Source organism: Heloderma suspectum, chromosome 12, assembly GCF_057233095.1.
Source record: "Heloderma suspectum isolate Gila_16-S chromosome 12, 16-S_ref, whole genome shotgun sequence".
Lineage (NCBI taxonomy): Eukaryota > Metazoa > Chordata > Lepidosauria > Squamata > Helodermatidae > Heloderma > Heloderma suspectum.
The window spans coordinates 25,118,162-25,134,748 of record NC_139469.1 but is presented as its reverse complement, the minus strand read 5'-3'; positions in this window follow the sequence as shown (position 1 = coordinate 25,134,748).

The window sequence follows — 16,587 nt, the reverse complement described above, 5'->3', positions numbered from 1 at the left end:
CAAGTAGGCATAAATTCATGCTCCCTAAAGTTTTGGAACTTGGGCACATTGTTTTTTTAAATTAAAACACAAAAAGATACACACATTTTCTCATTCAGTTTGCAGAATAATGGGCAGGCATCTCCCCACAGGATAAACCAGTTAAAAATTGCAGGGTAGCCCAGTTACAAATATTGCCTCCTTGTGTTCCGCTGATTCAGGGCAATAGTGATCCTTTTGGAATTCCCCTATTCCTGTCTGTTGTTGCTCAGGCTGTATCAAGGAATACTAGGTTGTCCTTCCATATTCTCTCCCTTGGGATTAACTTGTTGCTCATATAGTGATAGAGACGGGGAGATCCATGCTGCACAGGGCCTCCCTAGTCTTGGAGGCATAAGAGTGGGGAAATACATCCAACAGGGTGGCTTAATTTTTCAAGGGACACTTTGGCCCCTTGCACAACACATTAGTATGCCCCTTTGCGCAGTTTGAGAATTGATGGCATTGAGAGAAAAGTAGGTCCCACCTTACAATATTCTGTGTAGGCAATAATATGCAAACCCTGTGTACATCATGTGAAAGTAGGCCTGACTAGGCCTTGTAAGTAGTTTGGTTCAGGCAAGATGCCTGATGGGAGTGTGTGTGTGTGTGTGTGTGTGTCTGTCTGTCTGACCATGGGAAGGTAATTGTAACTTGCTCATAAGCAAGAAATTCCTATCCACCAACGTAGCTCATCCCTAAAGATAAGAAGGCCGCTGTGCTGATAAGACTGTTGCTGAGTACTAGTTGGTTTCTGAGCATGCATAGTATATTTTCTTTATTATCCAACTTTCAGTCTGAATAAATACATCCTGTTTCTTTTATATGGGGAAGACACGGTTTCATCTCTCTCTCCCACAGCTGTGATGTGCTTTAATAAATTTCTGACAGTTCAGCCTAACCTACCTTGGATAGTTCCTTAACAATCATCACATGTGAGGCTTGGATGTGTGAGTTTTTCACTGCATGCACATTTGCTGCAAAGTTGCATATTATTTCCTGTACAGAACGGTGATTTTTGTGTAGGTATTTTCTATAACATGTGAGGTAGCCCCCTATTTTTAGTCAATCCAGCTTGCACAGGAAAACCATCAAGTATATTTTTAAATGTAAACATAACGGCATGGGTGTGAAAATAAATCAGCCCCTTTGTATTTTTAAATGTTTTAATATATATTTTTATAAACAGATCACGTGATAAAATAGCACAAGAAACACTTACCAAATATAAGATTATATCTTCAGAATATACAGGAGAAGGAGGCTTTGTATGTACAGTAAGAAAATGGTTTTCAGAATTTTATTTTTCTTTCCCCCTTTTATAGCAATTTGAAATATCACAGCTTCAATAGCTTTAAATAATACTTTGGACCAGTGGACACTTTAAACAGGGTTGCTAAGAAAACCAAAGGGCACAACCCACTGAAGATTTCTCCTGCACAAGCCCAGTTGAAATGAACAGGCAATTTCCCATTTGTGTCTGTGTGGCTTGCACAGGAGAAATTTCTTCTGTATCATGCCCTAAATCTGGACCAAGACACTGATGGAACTCTTGCAGGAAATGGAGTCACCTCTCTCAGCCACCTCCAGAACATGAGTAATCCAGGGTATTGCTGTTGTATTGGCCTCTCAAAATGAATGGCTTTACACCCTGATCCTGAGCATATTTCTCTTCTTGACTCAGATCTTTCCAATCCATTTCATTGTATGCCACATCTCTTTTTAAGGCTCAGCGTGGATGGAATGTTCCCCATCGCCTAAGGATAGTTAGGAATCCCGGAATGTCCTGTGGACTTCCTCCGGCCTTCCTTTCCCCTTATTGCACAGTAATTCTCCCCTCTCTTTTGCCTTTCTGTCTTAAAAATGAACTATGATTGGTGTTAATGGTCTTGATGTAAGACTCCACCATGATTAGCTGAGCTCTGAAAGGGGAGTGAGGAGCATTCCTTTTCTTTTAACCATGCTTAGGGGATGAAGAACAGTAGGTCTGCACTGGCTCAAATCCTGCAGGCAAACACTGTTCCTTTTGATTTTGTGTATATACAGTGAAGGCTGGTGGCTCCTATGTCAGTGGGGCAATAAATCAGAACCAGGCAGAACTCTAAAGGAACTATCCAAGGTGTTGAACCCATTGGATAGTTCTTTGGATAGCTTTGCACCTTGAATAGCTCCTTTAGAGTTCTGACTGAAATCCAGAGAGGATTCACCATCCCACTGACATCAGAACCACCAGCCTCCCGTGTGTGTGTGTGAGTGTGTGTGTGTGTGTACATGAGTGTGCGCACACACGCGCACAATTCTGGGGAAGAGTGTCACAGGAATTTCCAAGTATGTGTGTATGAAAGGTTGCTGTAGATCACTTCCACTGTTAGTGGAAATACCAATTATTGTTTATTATTGGATATAAGAAAAATAATGACAAAAGGAATGTTAATAGGTTTCATGGTTACAGTGGATGGAAATGTTAGGTCAACCAAACAGTGTTGAAATATGCAAAATTGGTATTTTTTTTAAAACACCTATAAATAAATAAAACTTAAAACATTTCTGTTGCAACAACAGTAAATAGATTACCATCAGCAATTGTTTAAAAAATGGGTACCCCAAATCACAGCAGTTTGTCAAATTTGAACGGCAGTTATCTGAAAAGATGTGTCCAATTTGTGCTCAGCATGGAATGTTCATAGCTTTGGCTGATTCTCACCCAGACCCCTTTCAGCCTGCTTTGAATAATAAATGAAAAAAAGCCAGCCCTTGAATTCCTGTAATTCTTAGTCAGTGCTAAACAAAGGTAAACTGAGATGGACTAGATTAAGGAGTAAATTAGCACAAGGTTGTGTGTGTGTGTTTGTGGTGGTAGAGGAGACAGTGCAGAGGGTTCTACTCTGCATCTCCGGATTTACTCTGCAATAGCCTGTCCTTCACTGTTTTAAAAGCCAAGAGGCTATTTGTCCTTGCAGTTAAATATATTATTTGAAAAATATACTAGTCTTACAATATGCTATCAACAGTTCAAAATATACATCAGCTGCTGCTGTGTTTGAAATGGCAGTATGTGCACTGCATGGCATTTTAATGTTTGTGCGCTTGCATTTACAAGGATGTGTGCTAGAGGCAAGAATCATCCATCAATCACTCAGACTCTTAACCTCTGGAAATCTTGGGGTGAGAGCTGCTGAACCCCAAAGAATGACAACTCTAGGAACTCACACTAACAGAATTTTAATAAGGCATCCGCAGAAGCGCCCCCCCCCCAAAAAAAGGGGTGGGTGGGTGGGGAAGAGAGAAAATAGCAACAGTGATTTCTAAGGAACAGGAACCAGAACATTGGTACAGTTCCTAGTAAATACAATTGATTCTATCAGATACAGAGGCATGTGCAGGATGCATTCTGCCACATCACACATTAATTAAATGGGATGGGCACCCTTTGGACTTTCTCCCTCTGATTTTAAATATTTTTCCCCATGAATGTCTTTCCTTCTACTATAAATAAAATGCTCTTTCTCTGGAAAGTCCCCAGATGCCTCTGATGTCTGTTCCAGGAGACAGATCTTTAAAACAAAAAAATTGCTCTGAGCATGCCTTGAATTTCCAGAGCTTCTTCAAGGTCATTCTAAATTATCGCAGCAATTAAGGCTTTAACAAAAGTGGCATTAAAACAATGTCACTACAAAGAGATGAATAAAGTATTTAATGGGTTTGATACAATTATGAGCTAGAGGGAATGTGTCTGGCCTGAAAATTATTTCATTGTCCCATTTTGACTTTCACATCTCTTGTTCTTATGAGATGAAATCATGGACCAGTTCCTTAGTTTATTTGCTCTTCAACTGGTCACACTCTGATATAAGTGAGAAAAGTTCTCGCCAGTGGCACCACCACCACTGATTTATCTTCAAGGTTAAGGCGGCACTCCGATGCCCACATACTTGAGAGCAACTCCCACTGAATAAAATAAATGTCTGTGTAAACATGAACAGAAGGCTATAAAAGGAAGAGAGAGCAGAGAAAAGAACAGTCTTGGGAACATATGAAGCTACCTTACAGATGGGCGATTTATCTAATTAGCCTAGGATTGTCTACTCTGATTGGTAGAGGGACTCCAGGGTCTTAGGCAGAGAATGCCCTTTTCCATCAGCTGCTCCCGAAACCTTTTAACTGGTGACACCAAGGATTAGCACATGGTGTCCCCGAGTTATGGTCCCTCCCCCAATCTCAGTAGTAGATTGGGGGAGGTTGTCCAGTGAAATGTCGTTAAAAGTTTCCTAGAGATATCCTATAGATTTTTCTTGGTGGTGTTGGAAATATTTTATAAAACTGAATTCATATCTCTTGGGAGCAATATCTATAATAACAGAGGGGGATCTCTGTCTGTCAGCATCATAGCTCCAGGACACTGAAACCTAGACACCTGAAACTTGGCATGCATACCAAGGGGATCCTAGGGGTGTGCACCATGGGGATTATTTGGTGTTTTGTTTTTTACAATGCATTAATTAATTTAAATTAATTTAAATGTCTCTCTGTGTTTGAAGCCTACAGTACTATCTTTGGTCACTAGGCACGTAACTTTGCAGTTGATACAGTCTGTAGCCAGGAGGGAGTGTTCCAAGGGACACAGTTGTAGGCCTGCCTGTTACTCCCTGCTGTGGGATAGCCCCAAACTCAGAGAAATGAAGTGGACTGACCCCTCCTTCAAGGGGCTATACGAGTACACCACTGCAGGGCCTGTTTCTAAGGATCCCAGTGGCCAGGGCTTCACTCCAACGGGGCAGGCACAGTGTGTCCAACCCTGGCTGTTTGCTTGAAGGTTTCACTGTATCAAACTAAGGGCTGTTACAACCCGTGCAAAGTCGAGGCTGTTCATAAGAACATAGAACATTAGAAGAGCCCTGCTGGATCAGACCAAGGTCCATCTAGTCCAGCATTCTGTTCACACAATGGCCAGCCAGCTGTCGACCGGTAACCCATGAGCAGGCCATGAGCGCAACAGCACCCTCCCACCCATGTTCCCCAGCAACTGGTGTACATAAGCTCACTGCCTCTGGTACTGGAGGGAGCACATAGCCATCAAGACTAGTAGCTACTGATAGCCTTTTCCTCCAGGAATTTGTCCATCTCCCTTTTAAAGCCATCCAAGTTGGTGGCCATCACTACATCCTGTAGTAGCAAATTCCATAGTTTATGCGCTGTGTGAAGTTCACTAGTTAGTAATAAGACAGTGATGGAACTGTGCAGAAAACAACAGGAACAGAGTTCTAGGCAGTGGAGGCTGGTAGCTCCAATGTCAGTGGGGCAGTGAATTCACTCCTTCGACAGCTCCTTTAGACTTCTGACTGATTCTGACCGAAACCTGGAGTGGATTCACTGCCTCACTGACATCAGAGCCACCAGCCTCCACTGGTTCTAGGAAAGCATCATGGACAGGAAGAACATGATGAAGTTCTTGAAATACATAATCAGCTGTAATATTGAGGGTATTCAAAGCAATGTATGTACATGGGGTGTCTCAGTATTATTATTATGCCCATATTAGAGATGGAGGCCAAGGCCAAGGGGCTTTGCCCTGCCTAAGGCCAGCTAGTGATTTCACAGCAGAAGCAATATTTGAATCAGGGACATCCTGGCCGATGCCTCATGGTCTTAGCTGTTCCATGGCACTATTTCCCACATTTCATCTGCTTTTACCACTGATCTAGAATTGCAGCATAACTTGCAATCTACTGTGATTTCCAAGCGTAAATTTTCAGAAGAAAAAGCTCCATGCCGTTCACTTTCATGGGAACATAGGAAGCTGCCTTCTATTGAGACAGACCATTGCTTCATCTAGTGCAGTATTATCAACACTGAGAAGCAGTGGTTTTCCAGGGTTTCATCACAAAGAAGAGAAACAGGTTCTCAGGATGAGAAGAGAGAGAGAGAGATTGTAGGAAGCCCAATGCATTTCAGCCTTTTTCTTATTTTTAGGCCTTCTTCAGTAGGTAGAGAAAAAAGTCTGCAGATTTTTTTCAGCAAAAGATTGTCTCCTCCTGTGTTGATCTACTCCAGTGGAGTCACCAGTAGATTGAGACAGGAGACAATCTTTTGCTGAAAAAATTCTGTAGACTTTTTTCTCCACCCCCTGGAGAAGGCCTAAAAATCAGAAAAAGGCCAAAATGCATTGGGCTTCCTACAATTATTTTTTTTCATCCTGAGAACCTGTTTCTCTTTTTTGTGATTGACTTTGGATGCTCACCTCCTTCTGTTCTCTAGGGTTTCAGGCAGGATTCTTTCCTAACCCTACCTGGAGAAACCGGGGATTGAACCTGGTACCTTCTGAACACAAAGCATATACTCTACCACTGAGCCCCTCATTTACTGGTATAGTGTATCCTGCCTGGAACGTGACTTTCCTCCCCGTTGGTTTGTTTGTTTTTTACAATCCCCCCTCCCCCAGTAATATGGCTGACTCCGGCAAGAGATGGTAATTTCCGTAAAGCTCTGGTCCAACAATCAATTTTGATAGCAATTTCTCCTTTAGAAGAAAAAAAATGCACCCGTTCTGAAGGCACTCTCCGCTCAATGGCTTCTTCTTCTGCACCCCAACCTTAAGCCTTCTTGTGTCTCCCTCCCCATGATAGTCTCAAGCGGGGCCCGTGGAAAACTCTGAACATTGTGAAGCACCTAACGCATGGATAATTTGAAATCTAGGGATGGTTCATATATTACTTCTTGTTTGTTTGTTTTTAGGTGTACACAGGGTTGGCGTCAACGGTAGGCATGGTCAGGCACCTGCCAAGGGCCCACACCCCAGCAGGGTCCCACTGCCAAGAGCCACTTGGAGTTCTTCCTCCTCCTCCTCTTCACCATGGCAACCTGCTTGTTCACCTGCCTCTCACACTGCCCCGGAGAATGGTGGTGGTGAGAAGGAGGAGCAGGAGACGCCACGACCTCCTTGTTTGCTGGTTCTCTGTCTGACAAGCAAGCAAGTGGTAGCAATGATGAGAAAGAAGATGAGCAAGAGCAGCCGGTGATAACGGGGGTGAGAAGGTAGACTCACTGAGGGAGGGGGCCCATGGAGGGTGTCTTGCTCAAGGCTCCTCAGAAACCTGCAGCCGGCACTTACACCTAAGATTTTTTTTCAATGTACCCCTGAAAATATAAAATGTTAACCACTGGGGATACAAGTCTGTTTACAAATGCACAGGTGCTCACTGAGGAACCCAGATTGAATGTAGGTCCATGTTGAATGCATTTCCAGTGTATTTTGTGGGTTTGCGACACAGCCCTTAATTTGGGCGTGACCTCACCTTTGAAAGGTCTCAGAATTTCTGACAAGGTCTGCAATCTACATGTCCTTAATATGCATTAAATCTTGAGTGTGCAATTGTTGCAGTTTTCTCTGTGCCTGTAGACTGACTAGAGAAGATGGCCTCTCTGAGCACATGCGGAGTGTTGCGTCTTCAGCACTGAGGTTCGGCATTCTCTCAGTGCTGAGAGCCAGCACCCATGCTTCAGAGATGATCAGGAAACCGGGAGACATTCTCAACACCACTATTTGTAACCTTCCATTCTTGCTCTTGCTTACGCTTAGGCCTGATGGACATGAGATGCCCATCTGATTTTCCACAGTTATTGTTGTACGCTCAGTAACCAGCAAGTGAATGTGTGAACCCCATTCTATTGAAAAGTACTCAGGAGATAACGGAGATTCTATCTGTAGTATTACATCTGCGACTGTCTGTTCCCATGCAGCTAAGGGGGACATGGGAAGCATAACTCCATCAGCTAGAGCAGGGGTGTTGAACCTCTTTCAGCCTGAGGGCTGCATTCCATTTCAGAGGACCTCTCGGGAGCCAAATTCCACTGGTGGGTGGAGCCAAAGGCAAAGGGGCAAGACTAAAACAAAAGCTAGCCCCACCTAGCATATTTTAGCTTAAAGCTCTTACAACCAGCCAGTCATTCAGCTTTAGGAGAGGCATTTCCATGTTTTAGAATGGGTGCAAAAGCCAGGAAACCACCAAATGATTGGCAGTCAGGGGAAAAGGAGCTGGTACAGGCAAAGGGGGTGTGTCCATCTGGGGAATCCCGGAAGGCTGGGGCCCCAGGAGGGCTGAATTTGGTCCCTGGGCCTGAGGTTTTGCAATCCTGAGATAGAGACTAGCTGCTCTGTGGCTCCTCCTTTCCTTCAACTGGCATCTAGCAGCAGCCATTTCACCTGGCTGCAACAGAAGGAGATATGGGCTTGCCCAGCCCATGCTATCAGCTTGGCCAAAAGACCAGCTCCATTTGGCTTCTCCACACCCTGAACTGTTGCCAATATAAGTTGGTCATCGTAAGTTACACTTGAATAAGAACTTGTTCCTGAGTTTGCCCATTTTCCTCTCCCCTCCCTTTTTTATTTTAGCTTGTGTCTGTCAGGGTTGGATTGGAGCCCATAGAGCCCCAAAGCAGTTCTGATTCTGAGGAAGAGATAGAAACTGTGGGAGAGGAACCCGCACGCTGTTCAGAGGCGCTGCTGGAGGGAGAGTCCCTCCCTGCTCACATTCCTGAGAGTGGTAGCGACCCTGGCAGGCAGGGGGTGGGACAACTGGAGCTTCGGGACGCTAGGCGCCGGGACAAGCGGGAGATGGAGGGCGCAGAGAGGAGGCGCTCAGCCCGCTTGGTGCGACATCAACAGCTGCGCCCTGCTGCTTCACGGGAAAGGGGTGGACTTTCGCCTCCTAGCCCTTAAGTTCAGAGGCTTCCAGCCTTTTCCCTCCAAACAGAGACCAACTGATTCACTAAGGCTAGAAACCCCTGGTAGGCAGCTAGGCTCAAGCAATTAGCATCTGTAAACGTCATTAGGTTGAATGGAAATAAAGCCTTGGAAAAGAGCCCTATCGTCTGCGTGTTGATTCTGGCTACTTGAGGATTTCAGAAGGCAGCAAGGGCGCTCCTGGTAGTGTCTTCCTGAAGGCGGGAGCTGATCTTCTCTAAGCTGCTCCAGGAGCCTTTTTTGGCTGAAGAGCACAGTCAAAAGGCTAAAAATAAAGTAATGAAATTAGGGCAGATCTACACCTTGTGTCATATCATTACAATCCCATCATGATAATGCCGTATCCTTCTTGCACATTTATACCTCGTAGGTGACATTGGTTGTGGCATGTTGGATAATGTGGAACAAAAAGCAGGAAATAACATTACAAAAGTGGTATATCAAATGTGTAGTGTGCCCCAACAGTTATCAGTGCACTTCAATACTGCTATAAAGTAGCAGTGTAGACCTACCCTAAGTCATCATGTTGATGTCAGACCATCAAGTGATGAACGCACATGTATCGACCAGCTCTAAGATCTGCTTACTTTCATGGGATTAAAATAAATTCAGTGCCAGATCGCCAGTGATTTATAGAGTGCAGGCACAAGCCACATTATGGGACATGCTGTCTGGTTTATTTTGCAGCAGTGTGCAGAGTTTTCCAAAGACCCAGGTACTGAGAAGACAAAGAAGAAGGCAAATGGCAAAATGTGGCTCGTTTCCCCTCAACTTTCCTCCCCACCACGCATCAGGAGAGTTCAAAGAGAGTTCACTCAAATAGTGTGCCCCACAACAGGCAAGACTCCCCCACCCCACCCCTGGTCCCACACTTACCCTGCCCTAACAGTCATGCACTTCTGGGGGATGTGGAGGGCAGGCCAAAAGAGCAGGAAGTTGTAAAACGCCATCCTAAAAAATAGGCTATTTAAAGCTTTACAAAGATTGTATGGCAACAAAAACTTTGCAATTAATTTTTTAAAAAAAGAAAAACAACAACTGTGGTTATCAAACCAAGTTTGTCTGTGAGTTCCGTACAAATGAAGAAGAACAAGCCCATGTCCAGGCACATCCTTTGGAAATGATGTGGGATGAGTTTGTCACCTAGTGGTGGGGGGTCCATAGTCCGGGACAGGTTGTTGCACTTGCTCTCGTCCTGCCCAGGCGGGGCTTGCGAGGAGAAGCTAGGCCTCTGTGCAGTGGTGGTGCTGAGCCGGTTGGTTTGCCCAGGCAGAGGACTTATTGGATGATGATAGGGTGGGATGGATTTTCCTGTTCACAAAAGATTCACAAACAAATTGAGTCTTCCCCCCGGCCCATCCTCATCATGCATGATGATCCATGACATTTCAGTCCTCCCCTCCCCTCTAGCTCTTTGAATCCTGTCATTTATTGAATGGTCCATTTGTGAAATCTTCTTGTCCCCAATAACATGAGTATGGCTTCTATCATGTTCCTGATGTGCTTATGGAAAATGTGCGTTCACATGTGTGCAGCTAACATGGGTCCACATGCATCCCAACAGTAAAGTGTGGATGTGTGTAATGGTAGCTGATTTGGAGGAATTGCAGGGCAGGACTGTTGCACCATGTACCTGCCTCTTCTCAGGGTCAGCTGCACCTGTCTGGCGTCTTTCCCAGTCCTACCTGAAGATGCCAGGGATTGAATTTGGGCTTTCCCCATAGCAGCACATGGTATCCTTGGGGGGCTGCCAGGGGCCCAGCACTCTGGCAGGGCCTACCCCTGTACTGACACTTGCCCTGGGCCAAACCAGGCTGAATGGCTTGGAGCCACCAATTTAAATTTCCCACAATGGGATGATGCTATATCAAGGGGCATTGTGGGAATTTTTTAAAAGGCAACTCTAAACTGCTTGGCTGCTGCTGCCAACAAGGGAGGGGGCCCACCAGGGAGCACTTGGCGGACGACCCCTGCAAACCTGGAGCTGGCCCTGAACTTGAGATGTCTTCCATGCAAAGCACATGCTCTCCCACTGAGCAAGCTGCCTTATACCGCGTCAGACCACTGGTCTAGCTGGCCCACTATGGTGTCCCCTGACTGTCATTGGTGCTCCTGGCCTTTGGCAGGGGTTTTCCCTAGATACTTTGCTCCACTGGGTCTAAATTCCCATCATCACTAGTTAAATTGCTTTTGTAAACATAAAGTGTCCGTCACCATAAATCAGGAGGTTTAGCATCAATGGCTTTGGAAAGAATTAGATAAATACATGGAAGATAGACTTGTCAGCAGCTGCCAGCCACAACCAGCAACATACTGTCCCCAGTTTCACTGACTGTATGCCTCTTCCCAATCTCTTAGCAAACTACATTTCCCAGGATTCTTTATGGGGCGGGCGCAGGGAAAGCATAACACTTAAAGGCGTGTGAAATTAATATAAGTTTGTAGTGTAGATAGGGTCTTGGTCTTCGTTGTTTTATTAGATTTTTCTATAAGTGTAAATGGCGTGAGTACTTTTTCATCATATAGAGAAATGTATTGCATTTCTGACATAGAAAATAAATAGCTACGTCGATAGGGCCGGCCCTGTGCAGTGCTCCTTCCTTGTGCTCTTGGCGACTTTGATGTGCATATATCGCCTCTGCAGAGGCAAAAGCTTCCTTTGATGATCTGAGTAGATTCTATTCTATAGTCCATCATATTCTTATAGAATAGAGTATTTTACTATTACATCCTCTTTAACAAAGCTCAAATTACTTTGTCAAAATTCTAATGATGCTGAGATCCATCTATAATATTTTTCAACACAGTGTGTACACCCACCTGTCAAGTTTAAGGGAAAATGGGAGCAGAATTTTGCAAACAACATTACAGTGGCCAACTCTTGGAATAAAAACATTCTTTGGGAAGCATAGTGTAGCTTCCAACATGAAGGAAAACGTTTGTATGGTTAGTTTGTAGGTAGTATTTAGCGGGACTGTGTAAAAGTATTGCTATATGGTGTGAGAAATGTGTGTTTTCTAATGCAGATTATGTCATTATCAGTGGGTATATAACAAGATACAAAATGGTATGGGATTTAGCAACCAATGTCATAAGAAATATAGCAGAATACAATGGGAGTTTTTTGTTGTATGTGGTGGACTTGCTTAGTTGTTAACATTTTGGCTAAGAGTGATCAATATAAAGGAACAAATATTATAAATACCAGTTCCATTCGATCCATACACCATCTTTCTAGATTACCTGGGTGACAGTTTCCCAGAGCATTTAAGACAACAAGAAGGCTGCAATTCTATATGCATTTACCTGGGAGTAAGTCTCACTGAACACAATAGGACTTCTTTCTGAGTTGAAATGCATGGGATTGCATTGCAAGGCTGCAATCCTATATCCAGTTTCCTGGGTGGAAGCCCCATGGAATTCAGTAGGACTTATTTCAGAGTAGATATGTATAGGATTGCACTGTGAGTAATAAATTTAACTATTGCCACAAAATTAGTTCTAGCTTGATAGACGAATGGCTCGGGAAAATATGGGGAGTGACAAAAATGATTACATTAGTAATACCTAAGCAGAAAAAAGACAACCTGCTCTTATAAGAGATTGCTTTGAATTTTATTGGCCTCTCTTTGTTCTGAATTATTAATTGCACCACAGAGAAACTGTTTTGACGTTTCTTCTCTTTGTGGTGCATTCCAAAGCACACCCACCAGAGGGAGTAAGTCCCCAAAAGTCAATGCTACTTACTTCTGAGTAAGCATGATTAGGATTGCACAGTTAATCTCATATTTATTTTACCTATGGGTTGGATCCAGACTTAGAACGTAAGAAGAGCCATGCTGGATCAGGTCAAGGGTCCATCTCATCCAGCATTCTGTTCACACAGTGGCCAACTATGGGAAAGGCATGAGTAGGCCATGAGTCCACTGGCATCTTCCTGCCCATGTTCCCCAGCAACTGGGTTACATAGGCATATTGTCTCTGATACTGGAGGTAGCATACAGCCACCAGGACTAGTAGCCATTAGTCATGCTTAGAGTAGACCCACTGAAATTGACGAGACTTAATTTAGTCTTGACTACATTAAGTCCCATTGATTTCAAAGGGTCTCCTCAAAGCATCCCTAAGTCTGGATCCAACCTTACGTCTTTATCTGAAACATCAATGTGTTATGACATGTTGCCTGTAAAGTTTTTATTTATTTTTGCTGTAAATGAATAAACTGTTGTTGTTTTTATTAAAGGTAACAGGATATTGTCTTCCTCAATCTAAATCCTATGGTAACCGTTGCTGGGTTGTCTGGAAAATGTATTTTTTTTATTTTTTTTAAATCAGACTTGAATATATTGACAGTATATATATATATATATATATATATATATATATATATATATATGTATATGTATATGTATATATATATATATGGTTGGCAGTGTTGCTGTTCTAACGTATCAGGAATGTAGAAGGAGTTGTAAAGCGTGGAATGACAGACGGAGGGGACAGAAAAAGAAATGTTATTTGGATTCTTCACAAGTGGAGTAATACATGTGGTCTTCTAGCCCCCCCCCCCCCGACCATTAAGGGTGCAATCCTATGCAAGTTTACACTGTAAAAAAGGCCTACAATTCTCAGGACGGCCCAGCCAGGATGGGCCCAGCCAGCATGGCTGGCTGGGCCCTTCTGGGAATTGTAGGCCTTTCTTCTGTCTAAACTTGCATAGGATTGTGCCTTAAGTCCAGGGTCTAAAATTACTTACACAGATGGGAGCGTCCAAAAGCATACCCAACTTTGGATGCCACCTAACTGCACTGCATTGCTTTCCATGGGATGTACATTCAAATGTACAGCTCCAGATGCATTCAGGCAAGGGCCTGATATAGCACTGGATTTGGATGAGAGACATTACGGAAGGTTTGGAATCTGGCCCAGATGGTAAAACTCATGAATTTCCTTAGAATTCACTACAATGACCAAGCCAGAATTCCGAGACTTAAATGGGAACTGATTCTCAATGAGTGAAATAGATTTGTTAGATGCCAACAGAGAAAGATGAATTTGTGAGCTATGCCTCAGACAGAGTAGTTGGAGGAAGATGTCTTTCACTGTTACAAAAAAGTGACTCTGTGTATATTTTGTTCCCCCCCAAAAAGGGTCTCATTTGTATATCTTTGATCTTTACGCTTTTTAATAGGTAAATAAAATAATAGATCGGCGTATCCAGAAAAGGGACGAGCAGGGATTGGGGTGCCAGACTTCCCTCCTTTAGCAAGCGATATCAATATAAATGCATTACTAGTGCTAAAGTAATTTAAATTTAAATTGACCTTTAAAACCCTATATGGTTCCGGCCCAGCCTATCTTAAGGAGCGCCTCCAGCAACACCAGACAGGCCGCTTAACAAGATCAGCCTCGGATGGCCTTCTCTCTGTCCCATCAGCCAGGACAGCTAGACTGGTGGGGAGGAGGGAGAGGGCCTTCTCTGTGGTGGCCCCCACTCTGTGGAACTCCCTCCCTAGGGAACTCCGTCATGCCCCCTCTTTAATGAGCTTCCGCCGTGCATTAAAAACGTGGTTGTTCAGGCAGGCATTTGGGGTGGGTTAGGGTATTTTAGAAAAAAAAATTTATGGTAAAATTTTATTGTTTTAAATTGTTTTATGGTGGGTTGTACATCGCCCAGAGTGGCTGGGTGACCAGTCAGATGGGCGATTAATAAATTTAATAAATAAATAAATAAATAAATAAAGCAGAACACTTGGCTCAAATTAAGCCCAAGACAGGAGGTGATGATGAACTGGGAAGACTCAAGAGAGGTAGGGTGGACAGTCCCTGTGGTCTCATTCTGCTGGTACTGGGCATGATGGCTTAACTGCTGGAAGAGCTATGGGGGCTTCAGAATCAGAGGCCACTTCTTCAGCGTTACACATTCCTGTTCCTCCAAGATCACAACTGGAGGACGAATACAGAGCTTTTCTACATGAGGCTGTTAATCCGCTGCATCTAATTTCGCTTTTGTCGCAGAATTGAGCTCTGAGCACTACACGAGAAGCATTTCCTTTCCTGCTGTTCTGCTACATAACCTCTAGGTGGCACTGTGGCATAGCGGAATAGTGTAAATACACACGAGGAAATGGCGCGTTCTTTCACAATTAAACACCGCATTTTCCCTGCTCTAAGAAAACTCACCGAAAGTGCTGGTTAGACACAGAAGCAAAACTGGTGGGTCACAACATCATCTAAAGAACCCGTAAACAACCATAAATAGGGAACAATGAGCGCACGATAAATGCCTCGTGTAGAAAAGCCCAGAATGGTTGCTGGGTTGTTGTTTTTTTAAACATAGCAAAAACAAGGCCACCGAAACACCCCCGAATCAGAAACTGCACAGTGCCTAGTAAAGTATCTGGGGCCAGCCCAAAGCAATGGTGGTACAGGCAGTTGCTTCAGGCGTCAGAATTCCAGATGCACCAAGTTAATTGGGAAAACCCACTTGGGGGTAGTGGTGGATGGGGACACAGTGCTCCTATCTCAGACCTTAGGGACAGTTGTCTGAGCTGTGGGGACAACTGAAACCTCCTCACACCTCACCGGCCCTTTCTCTCACTCCATACAAGTTAATGCAATATCAAATTAATTGCGCTACACTGGAAATGTCCCGTCCTTGTGCTTGTTCCGCTTTTATGGAACAAGGAAATGGGTCTGCAACCAGCTAGAAACCCCTTGAAGAGGATACTCAGTTGCCTCGGTCCCCATACAATAAGGTGCCAGGGGGACAGCAAAATGAATCCATGCCATCCTAAGCATGTTAACTCAGAAGTAAGGCCCGCCATGTTGAACAGGACTTACTCCCAGGTAAGTAAATGCGCATGGGAGTGCACCCTTGATGACTTAAGCCATTGGCTTAGACACGTGCCCCATCCAGGGAAACGGGACGTGGTATTTCTGCCACCCTCAGAAAGGAGAAGGCACTCAATGCCCAGGTGTATATTTCGAGATAGAAAAGGCGGGCACATTTTATCTTGCATGGGTGAGCACACCTCCTCGCTAGGGACTGAGCTTCCTCCCTTCTCTTCCAAAGCAGCAAATTGAGCAAAAATGCACAGGCACTCAAGCAAGCAGTTACGGTGGATGAGCCTGGCTCATCAAACTCACACAAGCCGTGGCACTCTGCACCCTGCCAGCCTGGTGGGATTCCACCCCACCCGCAGGGGTGTTGCTAGGCACTTAAAAGATTTGGGATCTGGGCCTGTAGGACACAAATCAGCCATTTCTACCCTGCCCCGGATCATCCTAAACCAATGGAAAACTTTTCCCCCTCCCCTGAGCTTCATTGCTATGCAGAGAGAGATTGGGGGGGAGAGTGTTGCAGCATGTGGGTGGGGGGACAGTAAACCCTTCCCTCCCCAGCTTCAATCCCTCTTGAAAATCGCCTCCTGCATGGCAATGAAGCTAAGGAAAAAACCTTCTGACACGCAGGGCTCTGGGAATAGATCCAGGGATCTGAGGAATAGATGCAGGGCTCTGGGAAATAGATTCAGGGCACTTGGACCCTGGCTTAGCAACACCCCTGACCACAGGGATACCGCATGTCCAGGCTATTTCAAGGGGCCATGCCCATCCAGGCCCTGTGGCCAGCTGCTCCGCCTTGGAGGTGATCTCTGCAGTAGCTTCTGGGGTCAGGGGAGAGGAAGGAGTGTCTGAGCATTGAATTGTGTAACAGGAGTGGCCCGCCAGCACCTTAGCGCCAGTCGGGGCCTGGAAAAGGATGAAGTGATGCTCTCTTCCGTTGGTAGGACTCAGTAAGGAGGAAATAGAGGGTGCATTGGGAGTGG